Consider the following 16,377-nt stretch of genomic DNA (forward strand, 5'->3'; position numbering starts at 1 on the left):
TACTACATACATACATACATACATACAGAGAGAGAGAGAGAGAGAGAGAGAGAGAGAGAGAGAGAGCAAGGTCATGGAAAATGGAGTTAATAATACTACACACACACACACACACACACACACACACACACACACACACACACACACACACTTTTTTTTCCGTCTGATTCATTTGCTTTTCCTTTACCATGGATTATCATATACAACATTTGACAATTTCCAATAATTATTTTTCTTCAATAATCAACTATGTTATGGAAGACATAAAAAGATATAAATTTGAGTCTTCTGTACGAATTATCTATCTATCTATCTATCTATGAATATCTTCTAATTATCAGTCTGCATGTATGTATGCATGTATGTATGTGTGTGTCTCCTGTGTCTGTGTCTGTCCATCTACCTATCTATCTATCTGTCTGTCCGTCCATCTATCTATCTATCTATCTATTTATCTATCTATGCTTGTTTGTCTGCCTATTTATCTATCAATCAACCTTTTATCGTCTCATTAGGGGCGTAGGGGCCCGGGGTTAGGCTAATACGTCCAGATACCCAAAGTCTGTGACCAATCGGGAATCCCTGAGTCGCATATAGGTTATTTACACACAAAACCTCATCCTTAAGGGCCCTATTCGAGAGGCACCTTAACCCTATAGACCACCAGGCGCCTTAAGTTTACTAAAATCACCCAATCAACAACAATAACAACAAAATGAGCCTCCTCGTACTGAAAGGGTTACCAAGCCTTACCTTTCTATGAGAGGCCTTTCCCACGATGAATAATAATAATAATAATAATAATAATACCGGTAATAATAATAATAATAATAATAATAATAATACCGGTAATAATAATAATAATAATAATAATAATAATAATACCGGTAATAATAATAATAATAATAATAATAATCTAATAGCCAAGAATTTACTAAGAGGCCTGAATAGGTTACTCTGCTTTCTTTCCTATTAATACAAAAAAAAGGGTAATGGAACTTTCTCTCTCTCTCTCTCTCTCTCTCTCTCTCTCTCTCTCTCTCTCTCTCTCTCGCCACTATATCGGGCAGCCTGGATTATATAGAAAAAATCTGTTTATATATAGCCTTCTCTCTCTCTCTCTCCGAATCCTAACAACTGCACAAGTATTCACACTACCCTAAATATACGTCACCCAGGATAATACCACTCCTCTCTACGTTATACTATATATATACAGTATACGGTATATCTCATCCACACCAATATACAGTCTACTCCTATTTATTTCATTTACACCGAAATAAATCGATATATGACTGTCGTTACGTACCTCTAAAAATTTTCAAATATTCTTCCTATTTGTTTCATTTAAACCGGAATAAATCGACATATGACTGTTGTTACGTACCTCTAAAAATTTCCAAATATTCTTCCTATTTATTTCATTTAAACCGGAATAAATCGATATATGACAGTTGTTACGTACCTCTAAAAATGTTCATACGTATCGTGCCTCTAAAAATTTCCATGATATTTCTTCCTTGTTACAAACCAAAATTATTTCTTAACTCTACGGACATTTTCAACCTACTTTGGTCCAATTGTTTCCTCACGTGTTTTTTTTCCAGTATGGACAGACTTTTATATTCCCCCTTTATATCTATATCTGTTTCATCTATGGACGAATATAGACTGATTCATTTTCCGCTTCTCTCTGTAACTCGCTGGCCCAGATAAGTTTCCCCTCAAATCAGTAAATAAGCAAATAAATAAACATACAAGCAAATAAATGCATAAATAAACAGCTAAGCAAACAAATAAACATATAAGTAAACAGATTCCTCCCAAACTTCAACCTGCAGCAGTTCATGTCCAACTGTTAAAGTTTTTTTTTTTTTTTTTTTTTTAACGAATGGAAGACACAAGTAACCTGGTGCATGGACTTTTTGTTTTTGTTTTTCCTTCCCCTGTTCATCTCTAAATGTGCTATATTAATTTGCTTTTACTGGTTGGCAAAAAAAACGCCTTTCTCTAGTTCGTCAGCAAAAATTTGTCTTACATCTACAAATAAAATAAGCTACGTTGTTCGAAGTGTGTGTTCCTATAATGTATATCAGGGCTCTTGCTAACTACCGATGGTTGGCAGACATTTGGCTCCTAAGGCGTCAGATTTACAAGCCAAATAAATTTTTAGTAGCCAAACTGACCACGAGCAGAAATATTTAACGGGCAATAAATTACTGAATTACGGTACACAATGTAATGATTAGAATCATATAATGAGGTTTTAAACATTCACAATGGCGACAAGGAAACACTTAATAATCGATCACAACGTGCTTTTTTGTTCATTTAAGTGAGATTTATTTACTCTGTAGTTTACTGGGTTTTGAAGTGGATGTATTTTCTCCTCGCGAAAAGGCGACTTGCATGTAAAATTTATTCGCCGAAGGGAAAAAATACTCGCCTTTGCGAGCTGTGGCTCGCCAAACAAGAGCCCTGTATATATACCGTAGCTATTTATGACAGGCCTTCTCTATGGAGTACGGACTGCGTGTAATTCATCATTAATTTGGTATAAAGTCTAAGGAGATATGCTGCCAACTTTCCTCTTCACATAATTTTTCGACATAATTTGAGTTTCTCCCCCGCCCCCCCTCTCTCTCAACATATGCTCTCTCTCTGAACATTTGCTCTCTCTCTCTCTCCAAACATATGCAGCAACCTTGATCTTATCGTTATTAAGGCATCGATCTGCTGCTTCTCCCAGGCTCGTGTCACTATCACCTGAATAAAAACCGTCTGAAATTAGCCTGACCACTTAAAACTATGAGATGTTGACTCAGATAAAAATCGTCTTGTTAAATGAAAATCGTCGAGTTGTGACGCACTCTCCCCTAAATAAAAATCAAGGGGGTTAGCTGGAGGAGAATACAAGAGCTGTCTCAATCACAAGAGGGTTAATATCTGTGAACATTGACTAGTACAACCTTGGTAAAATCCACAGGTAAATCGCGGACATGACGAGCCACATCCGAACGATAAATAACGAGACGGTGAGCGATGACTTTTGAAACTCTGTGGTGTTATCCCTGGCCTCCAACACAGGTTTCAGAATGTTGTGTCTGTGTTTCATAATGCTTCGACCAAAAAGTAGATCGACTCTATAACAGTACATTGATTTCCTCTATAAACGTGAGCACATCTGATTTACCCTTGCATTTTATTTGCTTTTTATTTATGATCTATTTTACGCTGATGGCTGTGAGAAATCGAGAGTAATTTTAAGTAATCCTGTCCTTCGTAAGCCCAGATTCTTTTTTGTTTTCCTTTACTAGTGGCTGTGTTGATCTCAAGGCGTTAACATGCTGAGATTTATAAGTGTGGGAGAGGTGCTTGCTTTTGCTTGCGTCATCATTAACCTTGATTACTTCAGGGATAAGATGTTTGGCAATACATACTGAATATTCATACATACATACAGTGATTCATTCATAAATACATACATATATACATACCTACATATATTTCATACACGTACGGTAAATACACATACATAGCTATATTTTATACACATATACGGTACATACATACATGCCAGAAAGATAAACAGCTGGATGGTTGGACAGATAAGCACATGAACATATACATACATAAATACAAAAATAGATTGCTGGTTGGATGGACAAATACAAACAGACATACATACAGTACATACCTGCCCTAATATATATGTATTTTATACATCTATTTACCTGTGTGTGTGTGTGTGTGTGTGTGTGTGTGTGTGTGTGTGTGTGTGTGTGTGTGTGTGTGTGTGTGTGTGTGTGCTTACTTTCACCAGATCGGTTCGTATACATTATCTTTCCATCAGTGCATTTACAGATTAAAACTGTTTATATATACCAAACCTTCCAGATAAGATGAGATAAAGTGACTCCTCTTAAGCATAATTTACATATTTATTTATTTATTTATTTTCGGGGGTAACCATCTGATTCCAGTGCATTTATATCCAATCAGAAGCTCCCTAATGCCTCTTCTTGAATGATTTATTTTGCATGTTACACCTTCCCGTCGTCTTCTTTGTTACTTAAATTATTCTAATATAATCATACTTGGCATAAATAAAGTACAAAACGATATTATCCACTCATATCCAAAACTAAATCGGTAAGGGAGAGGTGTTAGGGAGCTTCCTTTACCGCCCAGAATACAAGCCACTGAGACAGGTTGCATGTCTACATTTTTTTTTTTTATTGTATTTGTAAGCTGGTCTACTTTCTATGCATCTAACACACACACACACACACACACACACACACACACACACACACACACACACAAGCACGCACACACGGAACTATGTATATTTTTATCATCTTAAATGCCTACTGACTAACAATTTTATTTTGGATTTTTTTTTTTTTTGACCTACGCTGCTCTTCTCTTTCTATTCCATACACCGCATCTACCGGTTAAGAAAGTCACCCGAGATACGATACAAAATTTTAAATATGCTGTATAAATTTTTAAAACAGAATATAACATTTTAAAGATAGAATATAAAACTTTAAAGACACGATATGAAATTATAAAGATACGATATAAAATTATAAAGATACGATATACCGGTAAAAGCTTAAAGATGCGATATAAAATTATAGATACGATACAAGAGTTTAAAGACACGATATATAATTTTAAAGACACGATATATAATTTTAAAGATACGATATAAAATTATAGATACGATATAAGAGTTTAAAGATACAGTAGAAAGTTTTAGAGATACGATATAAACTTTTCATAGCGGTTATTTCCAAGTGTCACGATTTTACTCCGGTGTATTATTTGTAAGAAGTCAAAATTGTTATCTCTTATTTTGCTATTATTTCTGTACATTTGGTTGCTTTGTATGACTCTGAAAAGGGCAAAATTAACTGGGTGGGCTACAGTCTTACATATAAAAACACGCTAAATATTTAAAAGTCACAATACCACAATATGCAGGGTACACTTTCTTACTAAAAATAAAAATAAAACGCTTTGGGTGTAACCTAATGTACAAAGCTGTTTTATATGTACCTTGGGGTGCGACAGAGATGAGGTAGGTAAGGTACGATAAAGAAATGAGGTAGATACGGTACGATAGAGATGAGGTAGACACGGTACGATTGAGATGAGGTAGACACGGTACGATAGAGATGAGGTAGATACGGTACGATAGAGATGTGGTAGACACGGTACCATAAAGACATGACGTAGATACGGTGCGATTGAGATGAGGCAGATACGACACGATAGAGAGATGAGGCAGACACGGTACGATAAAGATGAAGCAGATACGGTACGATAAAGATGTTGGGTAGACACGGTACGATAGAGATGAGGTAGACACGGTACCATAAAGACATGACGTACAGTAGATACGGTGCGATTGAGATGAGGCAGATACGGTACGATAGAGATGCAGTAGATACGGTACGATAGAGGTAGTTTACGGTACGCTACTTCGTTAATCATTATTCACCTCATTATTCACAGTGTAACCATTGATGCTTGTGAAGACCAATTAAATCATAAATCAGGGTGAACTGCAACACTTCCTTATAGCTTCAGAAAACTCGACTGCTTTGTGTGTGTGTGTGTGTGTGTGTGTGTGTGTGTGTGTGTGTGTGTGTGTGTGTGTTAAGGAAGTATTGGGTATAGAGCTTACTTTCTTTAACCTCTCTCTCTCTCTCTCTCTCTCTCTCTCTCTCTCTCTCTCTCTCTCTCCAGACGGTTTTACTCAGCTTGGGGAAGATAGGAAGCCACATGAACGAGTTAATTTCAGTTGAATGTTGATTAATGTAACACTTATCGTTTCTGTAAATTGCGTTCCTCTCTTTCTTTCCCGGGTATGAACACACTCCGTACGTTGCTGCTTTCTTAAAAATCCTAAACGTATTTATTTTTTTATTTTTTTTATTTTGCCACGTGATTTTGGCGTATCTGAAAAAAAACATGAGTACCGGTATCAAACATTTATTATATATACAAGAAAACGTCCCTCTATACCTGTTTTAATTGGAGTAGAAGAATATATAAAACTTCCTGATCTTACTCCAATCTTTTCGAATTTATGTTTAATTCTGGATTAGTTTTAGCTAATTTATTTTTATTGCTTCACAAGACTAGTGTCTCTCTCTCTCTCTCTCTCTCAAAACTATCTGAATCAAAATTTAATTCTGGATTAGTTTTATTGTCATTGTTATTGTCATTGCTTCACAAGACTATACTCTCTCTCTCTCTCTCTCTCTCTCTCAAGGTAAGATTTAATTGGCTTTATCTCAGCCTCTCTTATCTCTCCTTGAACACCTAATTCGACATCTCATTTAACTGTTCATCTACTTATTTATCTATCGTCCACAACACTTTGCTTCTGAGTTGTAACATTGTAACAGTTTTATTTATCTGTGTTGCTGAAGATGAAAAGATGAAGGGGAAATGAATTAAGTAAAAAAAATATATTCTCTGCAACATTATTAACTTATCTCAAAATCATATTCTTTTTTGTGGACTTGCCTGATAAGGATACATAACATATAAGCTATACTTTCTTAATCTCAAACGTTTATCTCTGAGTGGATTAATCTGACTCTGGACGACACTGGATTACCTGCAACTCTCTCTCTCTCTCTCTCTCTCTCTCTCTCTCTCTCTCTCTGTCATAACCTGAGTGAAACAATTTAAATGAGAAAGTGTATCTGTATATAAAAAAGTGGATTTTATTTTCTCCATTACAACAGAGGCTTTTTTTTTTTTTACATCTTTTTCCAACATTCAGACTATTTTTGCACCTGAAAAAAATCTCTCGTACTTCAAAAAATCCCATTAACACGTTTATAATCCTTCACTCCAACTCCATCACTTCTCTCCCTCTTTTATTTTTTATTTTTACACCCTCCTCCATCCCACTCTCCACTCCTTCTTTATTCATCTCCTTCCTCTATCTGTCTTTTTTCTCCCTCGTCTTCTTTTTCTTCTCCCTTTTTCTCTCCATCACTTTCCCTCTCTCCCTTCCCTTCGCTACCACCCTACCTCCCACAATTTTTTCTCCCTTCCATATCCACTGTCACTTCTCTCCCCTTTTCCATTCTCTGCATCACCCTCCCTTTCCATTTTATCAATCACACTTCCCCCCTAACTTACTTCCTTTCATCTCTCTCTCTCTCTCTCCACACACACACACACACACACACAGGAGGCTCATCCACACCTCTTCATTAACGATTTATTTATATTACCCCTTATTATTTCATTATTTATTTTCTTTATAAACATCAATTATTTAAAATCCCAATCGAGAATATATTAACGTCCCAGATACAAAAATACACTAGTCACGAAGAAGTGTTATGAGATCTCGCTTGGTCAATGGACGGGGCTAGACACCTATCACATTCCTTAGCACCCACACCCACTGCCTCACCTGTCCAACCACACCTACCACCACCACCGCACCTGCCACAACCACGGCTACCACACAACCCTCCTCCTACCAAACACAAACATCAAGAAACAATAACAAACCACCACGAATATCTACTCACGTTCAAGGCATTGGAGAATCGAGTTTGTCCTTTTAAACGTTCACTGCACTGTACACTTTTCATGTCATGGCTGCCTGTTCAACCAGCCTGAGGACTCCACAATAATGAACAACGCTACACGCACTTCACTCTAAACCGCCCAAGCATAGCGAAATGGGCGAAAAATGGAAAGTGAAATTTGTGTACCGGGGAGACAAGGAGAGAGAGCGGGAACGACACAACCTCACCCCACCAGAGTTAGGAACACACTGAGGTGAAGACGGGACTGGGAGGAACTATATAGGGAGAGGAAGGGAGGGAGGCAGGGAGGGAGAGGATAAAAAAGGGAGAGTTTAGGGCTGAATCTTCCTCCTTTCCCCTACCACTGTCTTCCTCCTCCAGTTCCATTCAAAATCTCCCTCGTTTTAAGATTTGCAACCACTCAACGTATCCCATCTTGCAAGCTTCATTCCTCCCTACCTCTCCTCCTCCCTCAGTCTCCCCTTTCACTCCTCTCCTCCGTACCTCCCTCCCCCGCCCCCTGCCCCCTCCGCCCCCTGCTCCCCCTCCCTGCCGCCCTAATATTGATCGTAACAACTCTCTTTCACCCTCCCACCTTCCTCTGTCCACTACACCCGCCCTTCTTATCCTAACTACTCCAATTTACCCTAATGCATAATACTCTCTCTCTCTCTCTTATTTTCTCGCTCACTGATTTCACACCTAATTATGCAGTCTTATTATTTAGTTACCATTCATTTTTCCCTCTTTATTTAACCTCATCAGTATCTTATCTTACGTTATCAGTTAATTTATCCCTTTCATATCATAATTACCTCTCTTATCTCTGACTTCATCCATTTCTTATCAGTTTTTCTTCCCCCTCGTCCTTGTCTCAGCTTATCTATATTGGCGATACTACGGTTTTATCCACGTATTATCAACCCTTTATCATGTAATCTCCTGTCAGCAACAACATATACTTCTCTCGCTCCCTCTCTTCTCTCTACGTCCTTATCAGTCACCATTCTTCCGCTTCTTATCACGGTTTTTTATACTCTCTCTCTCTCTCTCTCTCTCTCTCTCTCTCTCTCTCTCTCTCTCTCTCTCTCTCTCTCAGTCACTATTAATCACACTTTACATATCCAGCTGAATACATTATACATTATTTTATCCATCTAATTCACCATTCATATTCAGTCATACTCACCTACATCCGGTTTTCATTCTGTTCATCCTAATCTTATCAAAATCTAAATAATCAACACTATCTCTTTAACTTTTATCAAATTACCTTACAATTCTCCTATTTCATTCAACTTATCAATCAGCAACCGGATATCTTCGTCTTGTTCAACCTACTCTCACTCTAGCACTGTTAATTATTCACCATTTATTTTTTGTTCTTATCCTTATCAATCGTTTCTCCTCTTATCTATCTCTGCCACACCCACACGCCGCCATTACCAGTGTGTCCCTCGCTGTGCTGATGAGTCACTGTACCATTTTGCAGGGTGAAATCTGGCAAGGGGGAACCGCAGAGTTTTATGAGTGTGCGTGTGGTTGTGTGTGTGTGTGTGTGTGTGTGTGTGTGTGTGTGTGTGTGTGTGTGTGTGTGTGTGTGTGTGGGTATGTTGTGGGTGTAAGGTGCTGGATTGGTGTGAATGAGGTTGGGGTGGGTGCGGCTAACCAGAGTGTCCCTTGTCTTGCTAATCTCGTAACCCCAGAGTTCATCCGGTCTGGCCCAGAAAAAAGTGTCTGAGCTGATTTATCACCAATCGCCTCCACTTCAGTATCCTCTCTCTCTCTCTCTCTCTCTCTCTCTCTCTCTCTCTCTCTCTCTCTCTCCCACGAAATGAGTCAGTACCACACGTGAGGACAGATAACCCTCCACTTTCTCCTACCAGACGATTTTGCTCAGCTTAGGAGGGCTAGGGAGACAATGAAATCAACCCCTCCACTACACGGACGCTTTCTCTCATCACCTGAATAAAATCGTCTGGTTTAGCAAGAATTTACCACCTACGTCTTTGGCCTGAAATGGTTACTTATCGTGGGTGTCATTATTATTATTATTATTATTATTATTATTGTTGTTGTTGTTGTTGTTGTTGTTGGTGGTGGTGGTGGTGTTATTGTTATTATTTTATTATTATTATTGTTGTTGTTATTATTATTATTATTATTATTTTTATTATTATTATTACCACCACCACTACTACTACTACTACTAACCCTACTACTACTGCTATCATCACCATCGTTCGAACTCATTCTGCTATCACCAGCATCACTATTATCACCATAACCATCATCACAGTCATCACCATCATCAACATCCTCATTACCATCACCCTCCTCCTCTTATCATCACCATCATCACCCTCCTCATCATCACCATCATCATCATCAATCATCATCACTCTCCTCCTTCTCCCCATCATCATCATCATCATCACCCTCCTCTTCCGATCATCACCATCATCACCCTCTCCTCCTCCTCATCATCATCATCACAAACATCACCCTTCTCCTCCTCCTATCATCACCATCATCACCCTCCTCCTCATCATCATCACAAACATCACCCTTCTCCTCCTCCTATCATCACTATCATTACCCTCTCCTCCTCCTCATCATCATCATCATCACAAACATCACCCTTCTCCTCCTCCTATCATCACCGTCATCACCCACATCATCATCATCATCACAAACATCCTCCTCCTCCTCCTCCTATCATCACCTTCATCATCATCACCTTCCTCCTCCTCCTCCAATCATCATCATCATCTCTCTCCTCCACCTACCATCACCCTCCTTCTCATCATCATCATCACACCATCCTACCCATACTCCTACAGCCACCGCACCTCTCGTACTGAAAGGGTTACATTCTATCTATCTATCTATTGCCAGACGCCTCAATCCCGTTTGGGGTGGCCACAAACAAATCGCCTCCAAGTCGCCCTGTCGCCCGCCATTTCACTGCCCTGCTCCCAACTCACACCCCCCTCTCTCATATATCTCTCCACCCCATCCCTCCATCTCATCCTCGGCCTCCCCCTCCCTCTTCCACCCTCCACCTCACTCACATACACTCTCCTCGTCAGTCTTGCACCCTCCATCCTCTCCACATGGCCAAACCACCTCAGTGTGTTCCTCATAACGCTTCCTATCACATCCACATCCACACCACAACGCTTCTTTATATCCTCATTCGTCAGCCTGTCTCTCCATGTGACTCCACAGGCTCCTCTTAAATAACTCATTTCCACTGCTCTCACTCTTGACTTGTGTCCTTTCAACAACGTCCAAGCTTCACTTCCATACGTTAGAGTTGGTATTACAGTACTGTCATGTAGTAACTTTTTCACTTCCATGCTCATTTCCCTGTTTCTTATCACTGCTTTCAAAGAACCAGCAACCTTTCTTCCCTGCTGTACCCTTTCAAGCACTTCACCCTCCAAACCTCCATCCTTACTCATCACACTACCCAAGTACTTAAACGTACTCACATTTTCCAATTCCTCACCATCCAACCTCGCTGTACATTCACTGACTTCACCTCTCTCAAAGACCATCACTTTACTCTTCCCTACTTTCACCTTTAGATTCCGTTTCTTACACACTCTCCCAAACTCATCCACCAAGCCTTGCAGCTCCCCTTCGTCTTCACTCAACAACACAGTATCATCTGCAAACAACAGTACAGGAAGTTTCCAAACACTATCCTTTCTCACCAGGGCCACTCCAACATCCACTACCCTACCTTGTACCTCTTTTATTACCCCATCCATGTACAGATTGAACAACCATGGAGACATGGCACATCCCTGTTTCAACCCAACTTTCAAAGAGAAAAATTCACTTAGTTCACCATCCACACGCACTGCAGCCTTCGCACCATCGTACATACTCTTCACAGCATTCAACAACTTCCCATCTACTCCATATATTCTTAACACTTTCCACAATCCTTGTCTATCCACCCTGTCATATGCTTTCTCCAAATCCATGAAAGCCGCATACAACTTCTTTCCCTTCTCTAGAAACTTTTCCACTAAAGATCTAAGAATGAATATCTGATCTACACAACCTCTTCCCTTCCTAAAGCCTCCCTGTTCTTCTCCAACTAATTTCTCTGTTCTTTCTCTAACTCTGTCAATAAGTATCCTACCATACACTTTTCCTATTATACTAAGAAGACAAATGCCGCTATGATTACCCCATACTTCTTTTTCCCCTTTTCCTTTGTACAAGGAAACCGGTTCATCCACTCCTGTACCGCCGGGGGGGGGGGTTACAAAACACACTGGAAGTATACAGGAAGCGGTACAGTATTTATGTATTTTCTTAGGCACGGCGGATGCTTGAGATGGTTTATGTATATGGACATGAATTTGGCTCGGCTTCCTCTCTCTCTCTCTCTCTCTCTCTCTCTCTCTCTCTCATTACGAGTCTGGTGACATCCAGTGGGTAATCTTGCCAACATTTCACATTAAGCTTTCTTTCGTAACTGGCAGTAATAATAATAATAATAATAATAATAATAATGGTAAAAATAATTAAAATAATAATAATAATAAAGCAACAACAACAGCAATAATAATAATAATAATAATAATAATAATAATAATCATAATAATAATAATGATAATAACAATAATAATAATAATAATAATAATAATAATAACAAAATAACTATAACACCAACACCACCAACAACAACAACATTGACAATAATAATAATAATAATAATAATAATAATAATAATCACAGTTAACATATTTCCCTCCGCTAACCTGTTATCAGAACCTAATTTACCAACATAAACCCTTCTTATCTCTCCTAAAACTACAGATCTTCAATAATGTGCGCCTTACTGATAAAATAAATACCGCCTTAGGTCACGTCTCTGGCCTTTTGAAAACACTCTCTCTCTCTCTCTCTCTCTCTCTCTCTCTCTCTCTCTCTCTCTCTCTCTCTCTCTCTCTCTCTCTCTCTCTCTCTTCTTTAATGCTTCTTATTTTACGACAGCAGATCCTCTTTCTCTCAATTAGCTTATGTTTGTATTTTATGATGGTGTATGGATGGTGTATGAAGTGTGTGGATGGTGTATGAATGGTGTATGGATGGTGTATGTATGGTATATGGATGGTGTATGAATGGTGTATGGATGGTGTATGGTTGGTGTATGGACTGTATGGATAGTGTATGGAAGGTGTATGGATGGTGTATGGTTGGTGAATTAATTTATAGCAAACATTTTCAACATGGTGCAGTCTGTCTTAGCATCTCCTCTTTACCTATTTATTCTGTATGTACGGAATATACAGACAGGAAAAAGAACAGCTGAAAGGAGATGAGCACAGTGGAGAGAGAGAGAGAGAGAGAGAGGAGGGGTGCTATAAAAAAGAGTAAAGAGGAGAGGGGGAAAGAAGAGGAAGGGAGGAGTGAGGGAAGGGGAGCTAAGAATGACAGGACAGGGGAGGGAGGAAACAGGAGGGGAGAAATGGGGAGGAGGCGAGGGGAGGCCTATGGGAGAGAGATCAGAGGAGAGGGGAGGAAAAGAGAGATCAGGGGAGGGGGAGGAAAGGAGGAAAGTGGAGGGGAGGGGAAGGAACGTAAGGACGAGAGGAGAGAGAGAGAGAGAGGGAGGGCGGGAGGGGAAGGGAAAGAAAGGAGATAAAGGAGAGAGGAGAGAAGTCGGGGGGGGGGGGGCAGAAGAGGGAGGAAGCTAAAAAAAAAAAAAAAAAAAAAAGGAGGAGGAGGAGGAAGATAGGGGGAAAGGCAGGGGGGGAGGGAGGGAGAGTTAAAGGAGATGGAGAGAAGGAAAAACAGCAGGAGGGAGAAGAGAAGGAGGAAGGAGGGAGGGACTGCAAGGAGGGGGAAGGGGGGAAGGGAGGGAGGGAGGGAAACTTTAGGAGAGTGGAGAGATGGAGAAGCCCTGTGAGTCACCAGGAGGGGGGGAGGGGGGGAGGGGAGGAGGGAAGAAGGAGGAGGGGAGGAGGGGAAAGACGAGAGAGAACTACATCTGCATTTCCCCTCGACTGCGGTAAGTTTGGGACAGGTGAATAAAATGGTTTAAGTCAGATAATATCACTTAATTCTTATCCTCAGGTGAATCGTCAATTATGGCGATTTTATTTAATTATTTATTTATTTACTTATTTTGGTCTGTATTTATCTAGAGGAAAATAAAATAGTGCCCCTGGCCAAAAGAAAACGCAGTACTGGTTAGTCACTGCCAGAGTAACAACAATATGAAGAAGTTACTCTCTCTCTCTCTTTCTTTCTCTCTCTCTCTCTCTCTCTCTCTCTCTCTCTCTCTAACACCTAAATTACTTACTAAAACACTCTTCTCCCTACTTCCGCCTAATCCTTGATGTTGCCTCTTCTTCCACTTCCTTCTCCTGAAAGATTCCGTCAGTTCCTCCCAGACAAATTCCGTTCCAATATATGTTCTCTCTCTCTCAACCCCTTCACCTCGATAACGTCTTGGGTTCTTTTACTCTTGCCCCCTACATTTTATGAGAGAGAGAGAGAGAGAGAGAGAGAGAGTACCTGAGACTCTGGCACATGAAAGAAAATAGGTGCGGACATTTCTGGCGGGGGTAACTAGAGCAAACTGGACAAAACTGGTCAACTCCCACACTAAGGCTTCTCTCTCTCTCTCTCTCTCTCTCTCTCTCTCTCTCTCTCTCTCTCTCTCTTACACACACACACACACACACACACACACACACACGTCTCTCTAATCAGATAACGTAATTTACTGTCAATCACTTCCTCCCTCCAAACACCTCTACTCACCTTTATAGACTGTTTGAGATAAAAGAATTCAGTGTCGATCTACTTAATCCTTTCCTGTTTTGCTATCCTTGTCTTAAACTGATAGGAGAGGGACGCCTACACGTGGTGGCACCAATATAAATGAGTGGCGGAGCTGCCTAGTTATACAAACGTCCCTCAATCTCCTCCCTTTGTCTAGCAGTCCACTGGATTTACGTTCAGATGTGCCTGGGGTTGTAACTACTACCAGTACTACTACTACTATTACTACTATACAACAACTACTATTATTACTACTGCTACTACTATACAACAACTACTACTACTACTACTGTTACTATATTGCTACTGCTAATACTACTAGACTGTTACTATTAATATATACTACTAGACTTCTACTAATACTACTGCTACTACTACTACCACTATTTTTATTCTAATTCGGCCCAGATTTTAATTCTTTTGCAGCTCACTGTGCACAGGTCATGATTGGAATGTCACACAGCCATATTGTAGAACTGCTGCCTATCAGAATTCTTCTATGCCCCGAACTGCATCTCTCTGGAACTCACTTTCCCGGAGTTGTTTCCCTCCAAAATTCAACTTACAGCTGTTTAAGTCCAACTGTTACAGAGATTTCATGAATGGAGGACGCCAGTGATCTGGTGTATGGATTATTTTTTTTATTCATTTGTTTTTCTTTGCTCTGTTATTAAAAAAACAAAACAAAACACAACAAAAAGGTCAGGGGCAGATGAAGGAACGCTATGCTACCTTTCACACCCACATGCGGTACAGTCACTAAACGTACCCCAAGTTAAAAATCGCTTCTTCCTGGTGACATATATAAGGTACGGTACACTTTAATTACTACTCGGGGTTTGAACTCAGGTCCGCCAAGAGCTAGACCATTAACCAACCAAGGCGATGCTAGAGAGGGAGGCCTTCACGCGGTGGCATCGACCTAGCTGAGTGGTGGACCTGCCTGGATATACACAAGTCCCCCAACTCCCTCCACAAGCCCCCAAACCGTCTCTCCTACACCCCTGTCCCTCATAAAAAAGGATGGTGGGCTGAGGAGAGGTGGACCTTCAACCTGCGGTCCACTGGGTTCACACTGAGATGAACCTGGGCCACCACCACAACAACAAAGAACAAAGAACAACAAGCCAGGCACATGACACTGCCCGGTAAGGACTTGGCTTGTCACTTGGCATGCACGGGTACAATCATAATTTTATACCGCATTGCCAAGATAGATAGATAGATAGACAGATACATAGACAGACAGACAGACAGACAGACAGGTAGGTAGGAAGGTAGATAGGTAGGCAGATGCACATGTAGATATAGAGTGGAAAAGTCAGTAGGCAGGCAGACACACGTGTATATATAAAGGTAGGTAGGTAGTTAGGCAGGTAGGTAGGTAGACAGAGACAGACAGGCAGACAGACAGATACCGGCAGATGCAAAATACGTTATAATAGAACCTGACACACAAATAGGCTACACACATCAATTCACAATATTCTACTTCACCCACACACACACACACACACACACACACACACACACACACACACACACACAATCAAACAACAATCTCCTGTCCGTCCCTAACACCAATCTATAAACACACACACACACACACACACACACACACCCTTGTTTGTGCAGGTGCTCCCCACATAACCCACACCTGAACTCACACCCGCGTATAGAGAAGAGTGGTATACCAATTAAGCTTTGAGTATATCGCTCTTTGTTGGGTATACCTTTGTTGAGAGAAGATTACTGTTAGCTTTTGGGTGTGTGGTAGTATATAACTTGAGTATACTGTTCTTTGTATATCAGTTGAGTATATCGCGCTATATATCATGCACTGAGTATATCGCTATCAGTATATCACGCTTTCTTGAGCATACTCGCGTGCTGTATACGGTATATCACACAGTACATGACAGGGGACTAAATGTTATAGGATATATTACAAAAGTATGCGGTATATCAGGCTTTGTTAAGTACC

General features: G+C 40.2%; 1 protein-coding gene across 2 annotated transcripts in view; it reads right to left on the bottom strand.

Moving 5' to 3' along the window:
* Window positions 1-16,377, bottom strand: part of LOC145396880 (uncharacterized) — a 70,482-nt gene that overhangs the window by 38,170 nt on the left and 15,935 nt on the right. The window contains exon 1 of one of the 2 annotated variants that reach the window (XM_080270169.1): window positions 7,578-7,603. The exons of the other annotated variant lie outside the window; for it this stretch is intronic. The gene's annotated coding sequence lies outside the window, so the exon portion shown is untranslated. Of the gene's footprint in view, window positions 1-7,577; window positions 7,604-16,377 lie in introns of those variants that run through there. 2 annotated transcript variants of the gene reach the window in all.

Source organism: Coenobita brevimanus, chromosome 39 (assembly GCF_032717465.1).
Source record: "Coenobita brevimanus isolate Jiangsu-jjx chromosome 39, ASM3271746v2, whole genome shotgun sequence".
Lineage (NCBI taxonomy): Eukaryota > Metazoa > Arthropoda > Malacostraca > Decapoda > Coenobitidae > Coenobita > Coenobita brevimanus.